Source organism: Lathyrus oleraceus, chromosome 7 (assembly GCF_024323335.1).
Source record: "Lathyrus oleraceus cultivar Zhongwan6 chromosome 7, CAAS_Psat_ZW6_1.0, whole genome shotgun sequence".
Classification (NCBI taxonomy): Eukaryota; Viridiplantae; Streptophyta; class Magnoliopsida; order Fabales; family Fabaceae; genus Lathyrus; species Lathyrus oleraceus.
Window position 1 is genome coordinate 429,904,434 of NC_066585.1, and position 20,059 is coordinate 429,924,492.

A 20,059-nucleotide genomic window follows, 5' to 3' on the forward strand; every position below is an offset into this window, starting at 1 on the left:
AAATTGTAAGAGATAGGGTCTAGGGAGACCCAGTTTTGATCAGATGAATTCATCTGGCCAACCACCATCAACCAACTTGCTAACCATCCATTATCTTGAGTTTTTAGGTTCATGGTAGATCATATATGCGTATACTGATGAATTTTTGAAGTTTCCTCTAAGAAATTTTATCAATTGGTGAGATAGCTTGTTGGAGAAGTTACTCAAGATACCCAGTCAAACTAGGGTTTCCAAGACATATCACCTCCAAACTCTTGAAGAATACTTTATAAATACAACATGTAGAGATCAACAGGACTAATATATGATACTTTGAGACATTTTGGATCAATCTTTGATTGTGCTCTTAGCCATGAGGGTCTTAAACTCTAGATGTGAATTTGATAGATCAATGAGGATCATTCCTTACCTACAAAAAGTTAGGCACATGAAAAGACATATTTTTGGTATTTTGGTTAGTAAAATGATAATATACAAGTATGATACAATCACATGGTGCTTGGTGATCTCTCCGAAAACAAACTCAATGAAAGAGGGGTAAGGAGGATGCCAAGGTGTGATCCCAATGCTAATGCATATGATGAAATTGCCTGAGGGATCTTAGGGTCAAAATTGAGGTCTTACATATTCCCCAGTAGAGTTGAACGGGTGTTCAGTCCCTTTTTGCAAACCATTTTCCCCAGCTGAGTTGTAGGCTCACATCGTCCGCAGTTTTCCTAGATCCTCCATGTAGTGTTTTATCTCTTGTACTCTCCGGCGGAGTTCATCTTCAAATATGGAAGTGTTGATTCTGAGCAATATTTGATTTGGTCTCCTGGGAGGTTGTCTCCCATTTGATATGGTATTGACCGAAAATTCCCCACAATATTGACAACTTCGATCCTTAGTAGATCTTTTTCACTTTCCCCAACCAGGATTGAGTTATTCAGGACCAGGATATTTGTGTTCATCCCCAACATTTCTCTCCAGTTGGTGTTTCCATCTTTTTGAGATTATCCAAGTGTTACAGTGGTGATTTAGATTTGTGATATGTGTATCCTTTGTGATTGTTTTGTCATCATAATCATCAATCATATACATACACATTCATACATCAGATATTTTCATTATGTATTTTATGGCATTTGATTCCTTATTTATGATCCCATATTATGATGATATTATTTCCCTATGCAGATTTGGTGCATTTATCCTCCTTCAATAGTAGAGTGTCGTCCTCTTAAGTAGAAAGAGTTTAACCTTTCCCATTCCCCATTGAGTTATTTCCTCGTGGATGATCATTGTTTCTGTTTCCTCCCCAGTTAATTATCTGGATGGAACTACTCCCCTTGAGTTATATCCTCATTAGGTTGAGTCTTTGTTTGACCATTTTTTTCTAGTTCTTACCTAGATAGATATCGTCGGTCCCTTGAGAGTCTATTACCCAGAAACTGGTAATATTCTTCTCGATTTTTGAGTACTTTACTTTTGTCCAATACCCGGTAGAAGTAATCTACATCCTCTATTTTCTCAAGCAGATTCGTTTTCATGTTTCCCCAGGCAGTCTATCCTTGATATGTTCATCCTAACCAATGACGGATATTCTCCCATTGTGATTTTCTACACAGTAAAAAGGTAGTTGTAATCCCTATTTCATTCCCTAGAGAGTTAATTCGTCATATGTTCATCCTAACCTATGATGTATTTTTCTCCCTTTAGTATTCTATCTAGTAAATGGTAGATATAAATCCTACTTCTCCCCTCAGAGTTAATCCTTGATATGTTCGTCCTAACCGATGACGGATTTCTTACCTTTGTGGTCTTCTGCCTAGTAACCGGTAGTTGTAAACCTTGTTTCCCCCTGCTGAGTCTATCCTTGATGTGTTCATCCTAACTGGTGACATATACTCTCTCTTCGGTATTCTATCCAGTAACTGATATATATAATTCCTACTTTTCCCCGGTAGTCTATCATTGATATGTTCATCCTAACCGATGACAAATATGCTTCCTTTTGAGTTTATCCTTCATATGTTCACTTTAACCGGTGACGGATATCCTCTCTTTGGTCTTCTGCCCAGTAACCGGTAGTTGTAAATCCTATTTGATATTTTCCCCAGCAGGTTATTCTTACCCAAAAACCGGTAACAAATACACCTCATTTTTCTCAGCGAGTCATCCTTGATATGTTTACCCTAACTGGTAACAGATGTCCCTCTATCAGAGGACATAATCTTCCTACCCAGTAACCGATAATGGATAACATACTTCTGGTACTCTTATGTTGAAGTTTATTCTTCCCCAGTAGAGTTTGAGCGCGTATTTCCTCAGTGGAATCGCCTTTTTTCTTGTTTGGTCAGAGTATTTCAACTTCGCTATGATTTACCCGCTTCCCCTCCAGATTTCCCTTTATCCCCAATCGAGTCCTTCCATTGATTTATTTTCATGGAAATCCCCTCGTGTCTCCAGTAGTCTCCAAGTCGTAGCCTGGCCTACGCACAACTATTTATCCCCAGAGTCTCTGTCTCCCCAGTGAGTTTTCCTTATGAAATGCACTATACTCCTGTGGACTTTTAGTCTCTCCAGATTCTTTTCCTTTGTGGGAATATTTTCCCCACAAAAATTATTTTTAACATTACATATCATATGCATCATGAGGTCTCTTAGGGGACTAAAATTTGTTTCTATATGTTGTTATTTAAGTCGATTCTACTGAGTTGATACAAAGATTTAAACATTCACATCCTAAGTTAGAATGTCCTTAAATAGGGGCAGCTGTGAGACCCCAATTTTGACCCTAAGATCCCTCATGATATCTCATCATATGCATTGGCTTTGGGATCACACCTTGGCATCCTCCTTACCCCTCATTTATTGGGTTTGCATTAGGAGAGATCACCAAGAAGTTTTGATTATATTATACTTTGTTTTTCTTTATTTACTAACCAAAATATCAAAAATATGTCAATGTATAGTTTGTTGCTTTTGTAGGTAGTGTGTGTGACCCCCAATCCCTCGTCAAGCTCATATCTAGGATTTGAGACCCTCAATGCAAGGAGACTAATCAAGATATGGTTCACATTGACTCTAGACATCATATATGGATCCCCATGATCTTCACATATCATATTGATCAAGAATTCATCAAGAGTTTGAAGCTTGTGTGACTTCCTCAACAAGTTTCTTCAACATTTGATCAATATTTCAAGGGATACTTCATATTACATTATATTACACATATATGATCCTCCATGAGTCCCAAATATTAAGACAATGTCAAGTTAGCAAGTTGGTTCATGGTAGTTGACAAGAGAAAGTCAACTGGTCAAAACTAGGGTTCCCTGGACCCTATCTCCTACAATTTTTGTCATATGAAAATGATTCCAAGAGAAACGTTACTCCTCATAACATTCCAATTAACTTTCATGTTTAAGTCAAGCTCTAGTTTTTCTTGGAAAGTTATTTTTTATGGTAAATGATTATAGGCCATTTTGTCTAAACCATAGTTAGGAGGTCAACTTCCAAAGACCATAACTTGCTTAATTTTTATGAGATGAAACCCATTCAAGTTCCATGATTAAATTCAATATTTCCTTTCCAACTTTGATATTTGTAATAAGTCCAAATTCATCTTTCAAATGCATGTGCCAAGAAGAAACATTATAGGTCATTTTAGGCCATTACCATTGAACAAGTGATCTTCCTCAACTTCTAAAATGCACAACTCTTTCATGTGAAATCCAAATGAGGTCAAATTTGTGACAAAATTGGACAAGTTTGAAAGAGATACAACTTTGATGAAGGAAAAGTTTCCATTTGAAGTCCATAGCAAAAGTTATTCAAGGTGGAAGAAATGAATATTTGACTTCGTACTTAGAAAATTTTCAAATATGTTTGATTTTCCAAATCTCCACCTCAAAATTCAGCATGATCCAAGCTTCAAATGGAAAAGTGTTCAACATGAAAGTTGTTCCCCTTGATCTCACCTTTCTAAAAGTCCAATATCATCTCATTTGGATCAAAATTGAGGGACTTGTGCATGGCTCCATTGTGGGATTTGTTTTGGCATGTTTTTGATCCAAGTGATCATTCCTCTTTGCATGCTTCCATGTAATGACTTCAGCATCAAATGCACATGAATTAGAGATGAATTGCATCATTCCTTAGGCCCAAATCATTTCCCATGCATCCATGCACTATGGTTTACAATTTTGGAAAAATTTCATGTGGTGCAAAAATCAATTCCCTTGCCTATTTAAACAAAAAATATGGGACTTTCTTTTTTGATTTTTCTTTTTAATTTCTAAGTTTATGTTAATTCCATTTATTTTGTTTAATTCATAATAATTTCATTTTTAATCCAAAAAATGTGGGACTTTCACCAAAAATCTTTAGTTATTTTTCTCTTTCATTTTCTGAATTAAAATTAATTTTTGGATTAACTTTGATATTTTTCATTAATTAAATGTTTTTGTGCATATTTTTAATTGTTTAAAAATACTTCTGACTTTTCAAAAATCAAGAATTTTTTTGTCTAAGGTCATTCGAATTTGTTTGACCTAGGATAAATCTCTTGGCCATTTACTTGGTGTTTGGAAGAGATTTTAGGTTTTGACCATATTAAATTGAATCTTAATGCATTTTTAATTGATTAATTATGTAAAATTATGTTGAGACATTTTTAGGGTCTTGTGATGTTTGACTATTTGTTTGGGCCTTAGTCAAGGTTGATTTGACTTTTGTTGGATTAAAATCATTGGAATTAGGGGATTGATGAAATGTAATTTTGATCTCCCAAAATGAATTAATGATCTTAATTTGATAAAACTCCTCCCATGACCAATTTGTGTTTCTCTCATTTCCCTCCCTTTTCATCTTCATTCATATTCTTTCCTACTCCTTTCATTGACCAATGAAATATCAAAATATCCTAAGGCAAATTGGTTCATCAATGACCTTGTGTCAGATGAACCAATACAAGCATGAATGAGGTATGTCCATCCATTTTGATCTTTTCTTTTAGTATGTGGTACGTTTTAGGAGTTTGGTTCATCATACCAAATCTCTAACATGCATTAACACCTAAATTTTTATTATCCAACCTCAGATAGTTGTGACTTCTACATAAGTCCAATTACGATTGCTTAACATATAGCTAAATTTGACCCTAAAGGCATTGAATTCTAGTAAGTTAGATTGTAAGTCTCCTATCTTTCATGGTATTGTATGGAAACTTGGCCTTTTTTCCTTCCTATGGAAGATGTTTTGGTTCAAGGATCCATACTTGTAAATAGGTGGTTGAGTGTTCTCCAAAGAATGACTTAATCAATTTAAAAGTAAAACACCACTAACATTCAATTAACCTTTAGTATCATTTAACTATCTCTTATTAATATTTCTTTACTTTCAAGTCATTTACTTTATGCAATTTACTTTCTAGTCATTTATCATTCATTTCCATTTACATTTCATTTAATATGTTCATGATTATGTCAGTTTCATTTTGCTCATTTGAGTCATATCTTATGATTGTATATTTTTGTTTGTGTATTTTGATCTTGTTTGTGGTCTTAGGACCTTAAAACACTTAATAAACAACAAAAAACCCTAAAAAATGTTTGGTGGACTGTTGATCTTGATCTGAACTTTTGGACTTAGTACTAGGCAACATTCCATATACAAAAGGACTTGGCCAATGCCAATATTCTAAGACCAAGTTATTGTGAAATGAGCTTTCATCTGATGCACGTCTTGGGATTTATTTGAACTCATCTGCTACATTATCTTGATGCCAACTGTTATTTTGATGTTATGTCTAATGCTTTATTCTCAGTTGATCAAGGAATATGTCATCTGATACATGAGAAGACAAAGAAGACTGCTAGCTATGGGATTTGCTTGCTTAGATGTGGCTATATTTATTTGATGCCTTGATATTCATGATGGATGATGGTTCTAATTGCTTGTTGGATATTGTTTGATTCAAAGTCCAAAAGGAATGTATGTTTTCTATATGTCATTCTTGTCTGTTGGATTGCATCCCATTGGTCAGATCTTTTTAACTCTTAACTTTTAATTTTGTGCTTAAGATTAGTCTCTTCATCTTCTCCAACTTCTTAAATTTAAAAATCTCCCCCCCCCCCCTTTTCAAAAACCTTCTTTGCTTGTGATTTCAAACTTAGAATTTGTTTAAATGATTAGAAACGTTGGCCATATGCCATTGAATTTTTAAATCTTTTCTTAAATCAAACTTGTAAATAAATCTAATCAGATTGACTTAAAATTTCAAAAAAAAAATTAATTAACACTCATTCAAACATTTGGGCCTTTTGTGCCTCTTTTTAAAAAAATTTGATTTAAAGCAATTCACTCACTTTGAAATTGTTACCACGAACTACGAGGTCTTGATCTCTCATTTTTATGTTGGTACGTAGGCACAAGTCCGAAGGTCTTGTCAAACACAAAAATATAATCAATTAATTATTCTCTCATCCCCACACTTTATTTTATCAAACATCATTTATACCAAAAAAACACATGCACACATAAAAAAGGGCTCCCTAGGAGTATCTAGAACACTTTGGGTGCTAACACCTTCCCTCTGTGTAACCAACCCCCCTACGTGTAATCTCGGGCATTTTATTAGTTTTGATTTGAAAACTTCTTATCTTTGGGTCTTATTCATTCTTTTCACTTTTCCTTTGGAAACAATAAAAGCCCGGTGGCGACTCTGGTTTTATTGACGTTAAGCTTATCCATTGCTTGATGCTCATGAATTTACCGCTACACCATCCTCCTATCTTAATTGCACTCATGTTCGGGTTAGAACTTATCTTGCCACTCAGAGATCACCAAGCACAACAAACAAATTATATCATACAAATGATATACAAACATCAAATATACAAATATATACACATAAAAATGTTGGCTAAATCCACTAAGGACTACTCCCCAGTAGAGTCGCCACCGAGCTTTTATTGTTTACAAAGGAAAAGGGAAAAGTACGAACCAAACCCAAAGATAAGAAGTTGTCAAATCAAAAGGAATAAAATGCCAGAGATTACGGGTAAGGGGGTTGGTTACATAGAGGGAAGGTGTTAGTACTCAAAATGTCATAGGTACTCCTAGGGAGCCCTTTTTTATGTGTGTATATGTTTTTGGTATAAATGATGTTTGATAAAATAGAGTGTAGGGATGAGAAAAGAATTTATTGATTATATTTTTTGTGTTTGACAATATCTTCGGTCTCGTGCCTACGTACCAACATAAAAATGAGGGATCAAAAACTCGTAGTTCGTGGTAAAAATTTCAAATAAGTTGGTGAATTGATTTTAACAAAGGTTTAGGTAAAAGGGCACAAGAGGCCAAAAGTTTGAATGGATTTGTTAGTTCTTTTTGTCTTTTGAAATTTTCAGTCAAAATGATTAAGTTTATTTACAAATTTAATTTAAGAAAGAGTATGAAAATTGAATGCATACGGCCAAAGTTTCTAATCATTAAAACATAGTCTAAGTTTGAAATCACAAGCAAAGAAAGGTTTTGAAAAGGGGAGAGATTTTGAAATTTAAGAAGTGGGAGGAGATGAAGAGGTTATCCTAAGAAAAAATTTAAAAGTTAAGAGTTGAAAATATCTGACCAATGGGATGCAATCCAACAGACAAGAAGGTCATTAAGAAACCCATTTTCCTTTGGACTTTAATCAAGAAATAATCAATAAGCAATGAGCAATATCCAGACAGCATGAAGATCAAGGCATCAAATAAAGATGCTCCAAGCAAGCACTTCAATAACTAACAGTCTTCATTGTCTTCCCATGTATCAGATGAAATATTCCCTGATCAACTTAGAACAAAACATCAAACACAATATCAAAATAACAATTAAGTACAGTGTCAAAGTAGTAGATGAACCCAAGAAACTCTCAAGTCTTGTATCAGATGAAGGCAGAGTTCAAAGTAGCTCAATCTCAAGATGTTGTCATTGGCCAAGACCTTTTAGCATAAAGAATGTTGCCTAATCCTAAGTCTAAAAGTTCAGATCAAGTTCGACAGTCCACCAGATATTTGTTAGGGTTTTGTTGTTATTAGGTGTTTTAGGGTCTTAAGACCACAAACAAAATCAAAATACACAAACAATCTATACATTCAAAAGATATGTCTCAAATGAGAAAAGTGAAAAGGATATAAACATAAACAAGTTATATGAAATGTAAATGGAAATGAATGATAAAGGACTGAAATTTAAATTTTATAATAGTCAATGACTTGAACCTAAAGCAATATTAACAAGTGTTTATTAAATGTTAGTCAAATGTTAGTGGTGATTTTTAATTGATTAAGTCATTCTTTGTAGAATACTCAACCATTCATTCACAAGTATGAATCCTAAAACCAAGACATCTTCCATGAGAAGGGCCCAACATGGATAATTCAACAAGTATGCCACTAACTCCAATGAAAGGAAAAAAGATCAAGTCTCCACACAATGCCATGAAGAATGGGAGACTTACAATCTAATTTACTAGAATTTTATGCCTTGGGGGTCAAATTTAGCGTTATATTAAGCAATTGTAATTGGACTTATGTAGAAGTCACAACTATCTAAGGTTGGGTAATAAAAATTTAGGTGTTAATGCATGTTAAATATTTGGTATGAAGAACGAAATTCCTAAAACATACCACACACTAAAAGAAAAGTCAAAAGGGAAAGACCTATATCAGTCATACTTGTATTGATTCATCTGACACAAGGTCATTGATGAATCAGTTAGCCTTTAGACATTAGAGATTTCATTGGTCAAATGAGGGAATGGGAAATAATAGGGATGAAGATGAAGAGGGAGGGGAAGATAGAAACACAAATTGATCATGATAGGAATTTCATCAAATCAAAACCATCCATTCATTTTGGGAGATGAAATGTATATTTCATCAATCTCCTAAATCCAATGGTTTTGATTCAACAAAATTCAAATCAACCATGACCAAGGCCCAAATAGAAAGTCAAACATCACAAGACCATAAAAATGGCTCAACAATATTTTAAAACATTTAACCAATTAAAAATCAATTTAAAAAAGAATTAAAATACCTTTTAATTTGGTAAAAACCTAAAATCCCTTCAAAACACCTTATAAATGGCAAGAGATTTACCCTAGGTCAAACAAGGTCAAAGGACCTTAGACAAGATTTTTTTTACTATTTTTAAGAAGTTAGAAATATTTTTAAACAATTAAAAATATATACAAAAACATTTCATACATGAAAAATATCAAAATTAATCCAAAAAATAATTAAAATTCAAAATATGGAAAAGAAAAATATTTACATATTTTTGGTGAAAGTCCCATATTTTTTGGATTAAAAATAAAATTAATATGAATTAAACAAAATAAAGGGATTAAATGGAAAATCAGAAAATAAAATGAAATAAAAAAAAACAAGGGCCATCAAATCTCCCTCATTAATTGAGGTGGCAGATCTTATGGTCAAGCGCGCGCTTCCATCAAATGCCTTAGTCAACGGGTGTACACGCGAGGTATTCAAAAGAAAGGGCCAGGATTAGATGTGGATTCATGATCAGATGGTTTGGGCAATTCCAGCACACCACTGGAGCCCTAGCTCCGGTCATCTTCTCCAGTGGACCTCACCGGACTGGTCCACCATAAACCACCACCAAAATAAAAAGTAAGGACATGATTTTAAAGGAAAAACGCCCAGGAGCACGAATCTAACCTTCATTTCTTCCAATTCCAAGTATATTGAAAGATACATGGATTTAAAATTTGAGGTTCATGATCTGAGTTGCTTCGGTTTAACCTCAAAGAAACTCAGTGTTGTTGCCTACATTGGTAGGACTTCATCCAACCAAATATCAAATAGAATGGTGAAGAATTGAGAGAGAATAAAAGAGAGAAACTTTGACAAATTTCACCTTCTGTTTGCAGTGATGAAGCTCGATCTGGATCTCAATTTGCTTGGGCTTGCTTGGACTTGACTGCAGGAGGTGAATTGAGAGCTCAAATGGCTTGGATTCTTGGAGTTTCAACTTCAAAACAGAAGTGAAATTGAAACTCGATTTTTAACTGAAAACCGTCAAGATTATCCTCTAATGGTGATGGGAAGGTCGTAGGAGAAAATCTTGGGCAAGGTCTCTATAAATTTGAGCATGAGGCAATGTATTTATAGGCTTGGCAATTGATTTTCACACACTTCCATTCAAATGTCAAAAATATAAATTCAAGTGTGCATGCTTGCATGGGCGTGTGATAGGCTCATGAAATGATGTCAAAATTTCAAAATATGATCATGAGTGATATTGAAAGTGTAACATGAAGCCATGCATTTGAAATTGAGAAGTGGTCATGAGATTCATACAAATGGAACCATGACGAGTAACCATGCAAAATTCATTCAAACCTTGTCCAAATGAAGTTATTTTGGACTTTTTGGAAAGGTGAGATCAAGGGGAACAACTTTCATGTTTAACATCTTTCAAACCTATTAAATTTGGTCACAAATTCGACCTCATTTGGATTTGGCATGAAGGCGTTATGCATTTTAGAAGTTGAGGAAAATTGCTTGATCAATGGTAATGGCGCAAAATGACCTATAATGCTTCCTTTTGGCACATTCCCTTGGAAAGTGAATTTGAAGTTTCTAAAAGAATCAAAGTTGGAGAGGACATCTTGAAATTGATCATGAAACTTAGATGGCTTTGATCTAATAAAAATTGAGAAAGTTATGGTTCTTGTAAGTTGACCTCCTAACTAGGGCATAAACAAAATGACCTATAATCTTTCACCATAAAAAATGAATTTCAAAGAAAACCTAGATCTTTACCTTAACATGAAAGTTGTTTGGAATGTAATACGAAGTAACTTTTCTCTTGGAATCATTTTCATATGACAAAAAGTGTAGGAGATAAGATCTAGGGAATCCCAGTTTTGACCAGTTGACTTTCTCTAGTCAACCACCTTGAACCAACTTGCAATCTTGAAGTTATCATGATCTTTGGGACTCATGGAGGATTATATATGCATAAGATGATGTAATATGAAGTATCCCTTGAAATATTTTATCAATTGTTGAAGAAACTTAATGAGGAAGTCTCATAAGATACCTAGATGAATTAGGGATTCTAAGGCAAACAAGCTTCAATCTCTTGATGAATTCTTGATCAAAATTATAGATGAAGATCATGGGGATCCATAAATGATGTATAGAAACACTTTGAACCATCTATTAATTAATCTCCTTGCATTGAGGGTCTCAAACCCTAATTGTGAGCTTGATGAGGCATTGGTGGATGCACATACTACCTACAGAATAAACAAAGTTATACAAAGACATATTTTTGGAATTTCGGTTAGTAAATAATGATAAAAAAATTATGATACAATCAAATGTGATTGGTGAACTCTCTCAATGCAAACCCAATGAATGAGGGGTAAGAAGGATGTCAAGGTGTGATCCCAAATCCAATGCATATGATGAGATATCGTGAGGGATCTTAGGGTCGAAATTGGGGTCTTACAGAGTGCGAAGCTGTTTGTTTTACCTTCCTCAAGAAGTTCTTCATCATAAAAGCTCAGGTTATTACATGAAGTAATATTGGAAACAATGTGGTCAAACTGATCCACAGTAACATCATGCTCTACGTAGGCTTGCTCCAACATTTTCTGTAAAACCTCTATATGCGCCTCAGAATTCATTAATAATGATAACACATAAATGTGTGATGGCGTTTGGAGCAGCTGTTCCATAATGTTGAACTCACTTTTCTTGACCAGACGTAGAACCTCATCATCATCATTAATCTTCAACATGCTGGACTCGCCAGATTGACAAGTTAGAGCATTAATCGGATCAACTATGGGAACATCTGCTTTCTTACCCACTGAAACATCTTCGATAACTCTAGGAGATAAAGGGCCAAATACACGACCACTATAATTCACCTTCACGACATCTATAATGCTTACCACTGAATTTTTAATGGGAAGACGAACCTTTTACGCATTCTCAATCATGGTGGCATTGTACTTATATGGCACAACTTTATCGGATGAATAGGGGACGGGGGCCCCTAACCGTATAACCAACGGCGATACCGATTTATTAACATTTCTGATGCTGCTGCTCTCAAACTAGATAATTACCCACACAGGGGTCTTGAACACTAGTACTGTAACATTCACATCATTGCCCATACCTCGGGACTGTAGGCTCTGAATTGTACCTTCATCTACAAATTTTTGAATATCCCTTTTGACTATCACACATCCGAGGGTTGACATTGCAGATAACAAAACTGTCATAGTCATGTTCATAATCACTAACTAAGCATAGAGTCCTATGGATCTCCACCAAATACTGGCGAATATAACGAATATCGAACACTCTGAAATTCTCGAAACAACCATCTACCATGTTCGCAGATGCATTGCCATGAGTGGGGAACAAATTTTATTTAACATTAGGTGTTCAGTCCTCAAAGAACACCATACCGCTCTTAATCAGCTTCTGAACCTCATACTTCAAAGGATAGAAATTTTCAATATCGTGGCCAGGAGCTCCTTGATGAAAATTACAGTGCAAGTCAGGCTTGAACCACCATGGAAAAGGTTCAGGAGTATGTGGAGGATTCCTTGGTTGGATTAGATTCTTGAGAATCAAAGAAGGATACAATTCTGCATATATCATAGGAATAGGGTCAAAAGAGACCTTCTTCCTCTCAAAATTTTGATGATGATTGTTGTTGTTGTAGTTAGTACATTGTTATGGTTGTTGTAGATGTTGTTGCTGAACAGGAACTGATTGATTTGCTGAATTATGGGTAAAAGCAGGAATTACTGATGATATTTAATGATGATGTTGACGGGACTAGGAAATCTTCTTCACAAGAGGCCTTCTCTGCCTCCCTGCAGACACTACATTGGTTTCCCCTTCCTTCCTTTTGGATAAACCACCACCATATTTCTTACTTGCAGACGCTTCATCTTTGGATAACTGTCCTTCTTGGACACCTTCTTCCAATCTCATCCCCATGTTCACCATTTCGGTGAAATCATTAGGAGCACTAGTAATCATGTGTTCATAATAAAATGAACTCAAGGTCTTTAAAAATACATTGGTCATTTATTTCTCCTCCAAGGGTAGGTTAATTTCAGAAGCCAACTTTTCCATCTTTGGGCGTATTCTTTGAATGTCTCTCTGTCCTTCTGGGACATTGATCTCAACTGATCCGGATCTAAAGCCATATCAATATTATACATGTATTTCTTGACAAAGGCCTCTCCCAAGTCATTAAAAGTATGGACACTATCATTGTACAAGCCCATATACCACCAAAGTACAACACCAGTTAAACTGTCCTGGAAGTAATGGATGAGTAGCTGATCATTGTCAGTCTGAGTAGACATCTTTTGAGCATAGATGACAAGATGACTTAGAGGACAAGTATTTCCCTTATATTTTTCAAAGTCTGGGACCTTGAACTTGACAGGAATCTTGACAAACTCCATCAAGGCAGTGAGTCTGTAAATCTTATCCATAAGCTCTTTATTCTCTTGTTTAAGATGCTCCATTCTTCTCTAGCGATTGCCTAGAGTATAGTAGTTATGAGTCAGCTTAGCTAATACACATAAGAAGAACCCATAAGACATTTGGCTGAAGAAAACCCGCTTATTCAAATGATGCATGAAAAATGCAATGTTTTTTATTTTGATTTTCAAGGAACATACAAAGTCCTATTTGCAAATACTTAGATTAATAATAATAATTAGTAATAATAGTATCAATTTTGACCATAAAATATCTTTTTATTCATAATATTTGGAAGGATTACACTGAGTACAGTTTCAGAAACCAAAAATACAAATACAAGAGAAAAAGAACACATCATCCAATGATCCCTAGCAAAAGAATCAGCTAAACTGGCCAAGGGAGTGTACTTCCTTTCGATGAGTCTGACCTTTGTCTCCATCTGAGCTATCTCGAGTACAAGTCGATCAACAATCTTCTTCCAAGCACCAGAAGGCTGCGGAATATTGGAGGAAAATAAATCTGGTGGCTATCTTTGTCTCTTCACTGCACGCTCTTCAAGAACCTCAATAAGTGCATATGTGGCTCTCGACTGAATATGCAACTCTACATGCTTTCGGTTCAAAGCATGGAACAATTCCTCCCACAAGTCTCTCTCTTATTTCATATTGGAGAGTGCATCTTCCAATTCCTCTACATCTTGGTTAGGGAGAGTTGATGGCTCAGCCCCAACCACAGACATAGTATTTTCGCAGGTGTACAACACCTTAAGCTCCAAAGCTCTCTTCTTCACCCAAATAGTGTAAGCTTCCGAAGCTACACAAATGCATGGACCAAGCTCGGCTCTTCCTTTCCTATGCACATTGTACCAAGCATGCACCATTATGTTCTTCAAATGTTGGGGATTTTTACCCTCTTGATAGAATAGACCCTCTGACTCAAATTTATTAGGCTTATCTCTCAAGGGGAACCCAAGCTGACGACGAGCCAATGTTGGATTGTAGTTGATTCCTCCTTACACACCAATGAGAGGCACGTTATAGAAGTCACCATAACTATCAATAATCCTTATCCTATCAAAAATAGAATCATACCAAACAATATCATCATTAGTGAGAGACACGAGTCTCTAAGACCACTGTAGACATTGTTGGTTCTCCAAGAAAACTGGTGTGTGAGGCAAGTGCGGAATAAACCTCTTGTACAGAAAAGGAACACAACACACTATGGTTCTGCCACCCTTAGAATTCCCCAAATGCAAAGAGAAATACGTGTCACCTAACAGAGTAGGAACAGGATTCCTAATCAAGAAAATTCTAATGGCGTTAAAATCAATAAAACTGTCAATGGTAGGGAATAAAGATAAGCCATAGATGAGCAAGACAAAGATGGATTCAAAAGCGTCCATGCTACCAGCTTGAGCAAAAACAGTAGGTCTACCATGGAGAAACTCAGAAGTCAACCCTTGAATCCCTCATTTCAAATGAAGAGCTCCGACTATGACTTGAGATTTGGGAATCTCTTCTAATCCACTGAAGGGCACCTTGTTAGATACGGGTATACCCATGAGATGGGTGTACTCTTCAAACATATCATTGAGCTGATAATCCGGAAAAGTGAAGCACTGGTAAAGAGGGTCATAGAATTGAACCAAGACACTCAGGAGTCCTTCAACCACATCAATAGATAATACGGACAAAATCTTCCCATGACGTTGCTTGAAATCTAAGGGATCTAATACAAAGGATGATAGCTTCCTTAACTCCTTCAAATCAGGACATCTAAAACTGTACTTTTATGTATTCCTCTGTCCATAATCCATGGTCTGAAAATTATATATAAATAAGACCTTAGTTCCTTGAAACTTTATTGTTGTGATGAATGTTATGATGCGCATGAATGCATGAATGAAACAATCACACACAAGGCAAACACAAAAAAAGGTCAAGGGATGGATTAAGATGTCATCAAGATCAATCATTCATTTTGGTGGATTATGATTTTCACCTTTACCAACACCCAAGTTCCATTGATATTGATGAGACTCATCGGATCAACCAAGAATCAAAGGGTTTGTTGTGAGTCACGAGCATGGAGTCGGGTTAAGAACCATCCAAAAGGAGTGTACTATGGATAAAAACCTATAGAGCATGTTCTAAAAAGTTCCCAGAGTCGTGATCCCATCTATCGAATACTATAGATTTAGATGACTGACATATCAACCCATAGTATTCTCAAGAGAAACTCGTCTGAGTATGGTATCGCATAACAACTGTTATCAACTCTACACTTGAACAATATTCACACCACGTCCTAAATATGCTAAGTTAGGTTATATGTTCTATGGTCCTCAGCTTCTCGGACTCCCAAGTCGAAAAAAGTAATGTCTACCCACGACTTACTCGTGTGACATTAGTAACTCCAATGGGGTCTCCACTGAGTAGATGGATCTCAAGACAACTCGTTAAGAATTACTCCACACGAGCTGAACATGACTATAGCATCCTCCTATCTTAATTCCACTCAAGTTTGGGTTAGAACTTATCGCACCACTCAGAGATCACCAAGAACAACAGACAAATTATATCGCACAAACAATATATTTAAACAAACATCAAATATCAACAAAATATTGCACATAAAAAAGTAGTCTAAACCCACTGAGAACTACTCCCCAGCAGAGTCTCCATTTTTTTCTGTAGTGGTGCATCCATGATCATCGGCTATGGATAAACCCGACGTCAATTGAAAAATCAGAGTCGCCACTGTGCCTTATTTATTTCCAAAGAAAAAAAGGGAAAAGTACAAACAAAACCGAAAGATAACAAGTTTTCAAATCAAAATTAATAGAATGCCAGAGATAACAGGTAAGGCGGTTGGTTAAACAGAGGGAAGGTATTGGCACCCAAAGTGTCCTAGGTACTCCTAGAGATCCCTTTTTTGTGTGCAAGTGTTTTACTCAAAATTATGTTTGATAAAAAATGTAATGGAGGGAGGAGAAAATAATTCAATTATTATATTTTTGTGTTTGACAAGACCTTCAGTCTTATGTCTATGTACCAACATAAAAATGAGGGATCAAAACCCCGTAGTTCATGGTAAAAATTTAAAAGAAGTTGATGGATTGATTTTAACAAAAGTTTAAAAGAAAAGGGCACAAAATGGTCAAAAGATTTAAATGAAGTTGTTAATTCTTTTGTCTTTTTTGAAATTGAGGTCAATATGATTAAGTTTATTCACATGTTTGATTTAAGAAAAAGTTTGAAAAATTCATTGGCTTAAGGCCAAAGTTTCTACTCATTTAAACATGTATAAGTTGAAAACCCAAACAAAGAAGGGTTTTGGAATGAGGGAGAGATTTTGAAATTTAAGAAGTGGGAGGAGATGAAGGGACAACCCTAGACATGGATTTAAAAGTTAAGAGTTGAAAAGATCTGACCAATGGGAAGCAATCAATAAGACAATAATGCCATATAGAAACCCATTTCCTTTGGAATTTTGAGTAAACAAATAAGCATAAGCAACATCCAAGCAAATAATCATAAAGACCAAGGCATCAAATAAAGATAGCCATAATATCCAAGCAAGCATTCTTATACCAAGCAGTCTTCAATGTCTTCAAATGTATCAGGTGAAATATTTCCTTGGCAAACTCACAGAAACAATCATCAGACATCAATCAGAATAGCAGCATAACAATTAAGCACAGAGACAAAGTGACAAATAAACCCCTAGTGGAAATCCCAAAGCTTGCATCAGATGAAAGTCACTGTCAGGGATGGTTCAGTCTCAAAATAATGGCATTGGCCAAGTCCTTCGGAGCATAGGGAATGTTGCCTATTCTAAGTCCAAAATCTCATATCAAGCCAAGGTCAAAGGTCCAACAATCCACCAACATATTTTTTAGGTTTTTTTGTTATTGTTAAGTATTTTAAGGCCCTAAGACCACAAACAAAATCACAAGAACACAGTATATAAAATCCCAAGATATGGTCAAGTGAGAAAAGTGAAAATGACTGAAACATAAATAAGTTGCATGAAATGTAAATGGCAATGAATGATAAGGGTACTTGAGTTTAAATGGCATTAAGTAAATGACCTGAAAGTAAAGCAATATTAATGAAAGGTTAGTCAAATGTTAGTGAAGAGTTTAATTGTTTAAGTCATTCTTTGGAGAATAATCAATCATCTATCACAAGATGAACCAAGACATCATCCATGAGAAGGGCTCCAACTTGGATAAATCAACAAGTATGCCACTAGCTCTTATGAACGGAAGAAAGGTTAAGTCTTCACACAATGCCATGAAGAATGGGAGACTTACAATCTCACTTACTAGAATGCTATGCCTTGTGGGACAAATTTAACTCTATGTTAAGCAATCGTAATTGGACTTATGTTGAAGTTACAACTATCTGAGGTCGGGCAATAAAGATATTGATGTTAATAGATATTAGAGACTTGGTACAGAGAACCAAGCTCCTAAAACATACCACACACAAAAATAAGATGGGAATGACCTATCTCAATTGGGCTCATGTTGATTCATCTGACACAAAGTCATTGATGAATCAACTAGAATTAGACATGAAGAGAATTCATTGGTCAATGAGGGATTGAGAAAGAATAGGGATGAAGATGAAGATGGGAGGGGAAATAGAAACCCAAATTGATCACGGGAGGAATTTCATCTGATAAATACTATCCATTCATCTTGAGGGATAAAATGTACATTTCATCAATCCCCTAAATCCAATAGTATTGATCAAATAAAAGTTCAAATCAATAATGACCAAGGCCAAACAGAAAGTCAGACATCACAAAATCAACCAAATGGCTCAAAAATATTTTTAAACAATTAAATAAATAAAACTAAATTTTTAAAATGAATTAAAATGCTGTTTTAAATGGAGAAAACCTCAAATCCCTTCAAATCACCAAATAAATGACCAAGGGATTTATCCTAGGTCAAATAAGGTCAAAAGACCTTAGAATATTTAAAGATTTTTTATGAAAGTCCCATTTTTTTGGATTAAAAATGAATTTAATATGAATTAATCAAAATAGAAGGATTTAAAATGAAATCAGAAAATTCAAATAAAATATGAAAAAACAAGGGCCATCAGATCTCTCTCATTGATTGTGGTGGCGGATCTGATGGCCACGCGTGTGGTGTCTACCATACAACCAAGTCAACGCGCTGCAATGTGGGTAATTCAAACCAAATGCCAGGATTAGATCATTGGACCATGATGAGATGGATGTGAGGCTGCCAACACACCACCGGAGTTAGGGCTCTGATCATCTTCTCCGGTGGACCTCACCGGACTGATCCACCATCAATATTCACCAAAATGAGTTTCTTCGATTTGACCTTAAAGCAACTCAATCTTGTTGCCTACATTGTTAGGTCTTCAGACAACCAAAGAACAACCAACATAGTGGAGAATTGAGGGAAAATTGAAGAAGAGAAAAATCAGAAAATTCACCTTCGATTTTCTTCAACTGAGATTGATCTTGCTTCCAATTTGGCTTGGCTCGCCTCTAACAACTTGAAGGAAGCGAAATAGATGATTAAAAGGCTTGGATTCTTGGAGTTTCAATTCCAAAATAGAATGAGAATTGAAACTCGATTTCAAGATAAATCCTCAATTTTATCCTTTAATGGAGGTTGGGGAAGAAGCAGTGTAAAGCTTGGGCCAAAGGGATCCCATTCTGAGCTCAAGATCATGTATATATAGCCTACACATTGCTTTCCACACCTTTCAAAATTTTGCAAAAAATAGCAATGCGATAGTGCATGCTTGCATGGGTGTGTGCTAGGCCCAAAGAATGATTGGAATGAGTCCAAAATTGTGCAGAAGTGATGTTGAAACCTTAACATGAGGCCATGCAAGGTGGAATGGAAATTGGTCATGAAAATCTTCCAAATGGGGCCATGCAATGCACCCATGCGCAAGTCACTAAAGGGGAACATAAAGGGGAAAAACTTTTCTATTGAAACTTTTTCAATTTGGAAAGGTAACATAAAGGGGAAAAACTTTTCTATTGAAACTTTTTCAATTTGGATCTTGGATCATGATGAATGTTTAGGTGGAATTTGGAGAAATCAAACATAGTTGAAAAATTTCTAAGGTAAAAGTCAAATGATCACTTTTTCCACCTTGAATAAATTTTGCTATGAGCTTCAAATGAAAATTGTTCCTTCTTCAAAGTTTTATCCCTTTCATTCATCTTGAACTTGGTCATAAATTTGACACCATTTGAATCGTGAATGAGGGAGTTATGGATTTTATAACTTTAGGGAAATTGCTTGTCCAATGATGATGGCCCAAAATGACCTATAATATTTCCTATTGGCACATGCCTTTGCAAGTATAATATGACATTTATAAAAGAATAAAAGTTTGAGAATACATCTAGAAATTGATCATGAAACTTGGATGGTCTTCATATCAAAAAATTGAGCAAGTTATGATTCTTGGAAGTTGACCTTCTATCTAGGGCACAAACAAAATGACCTATAATCTTTC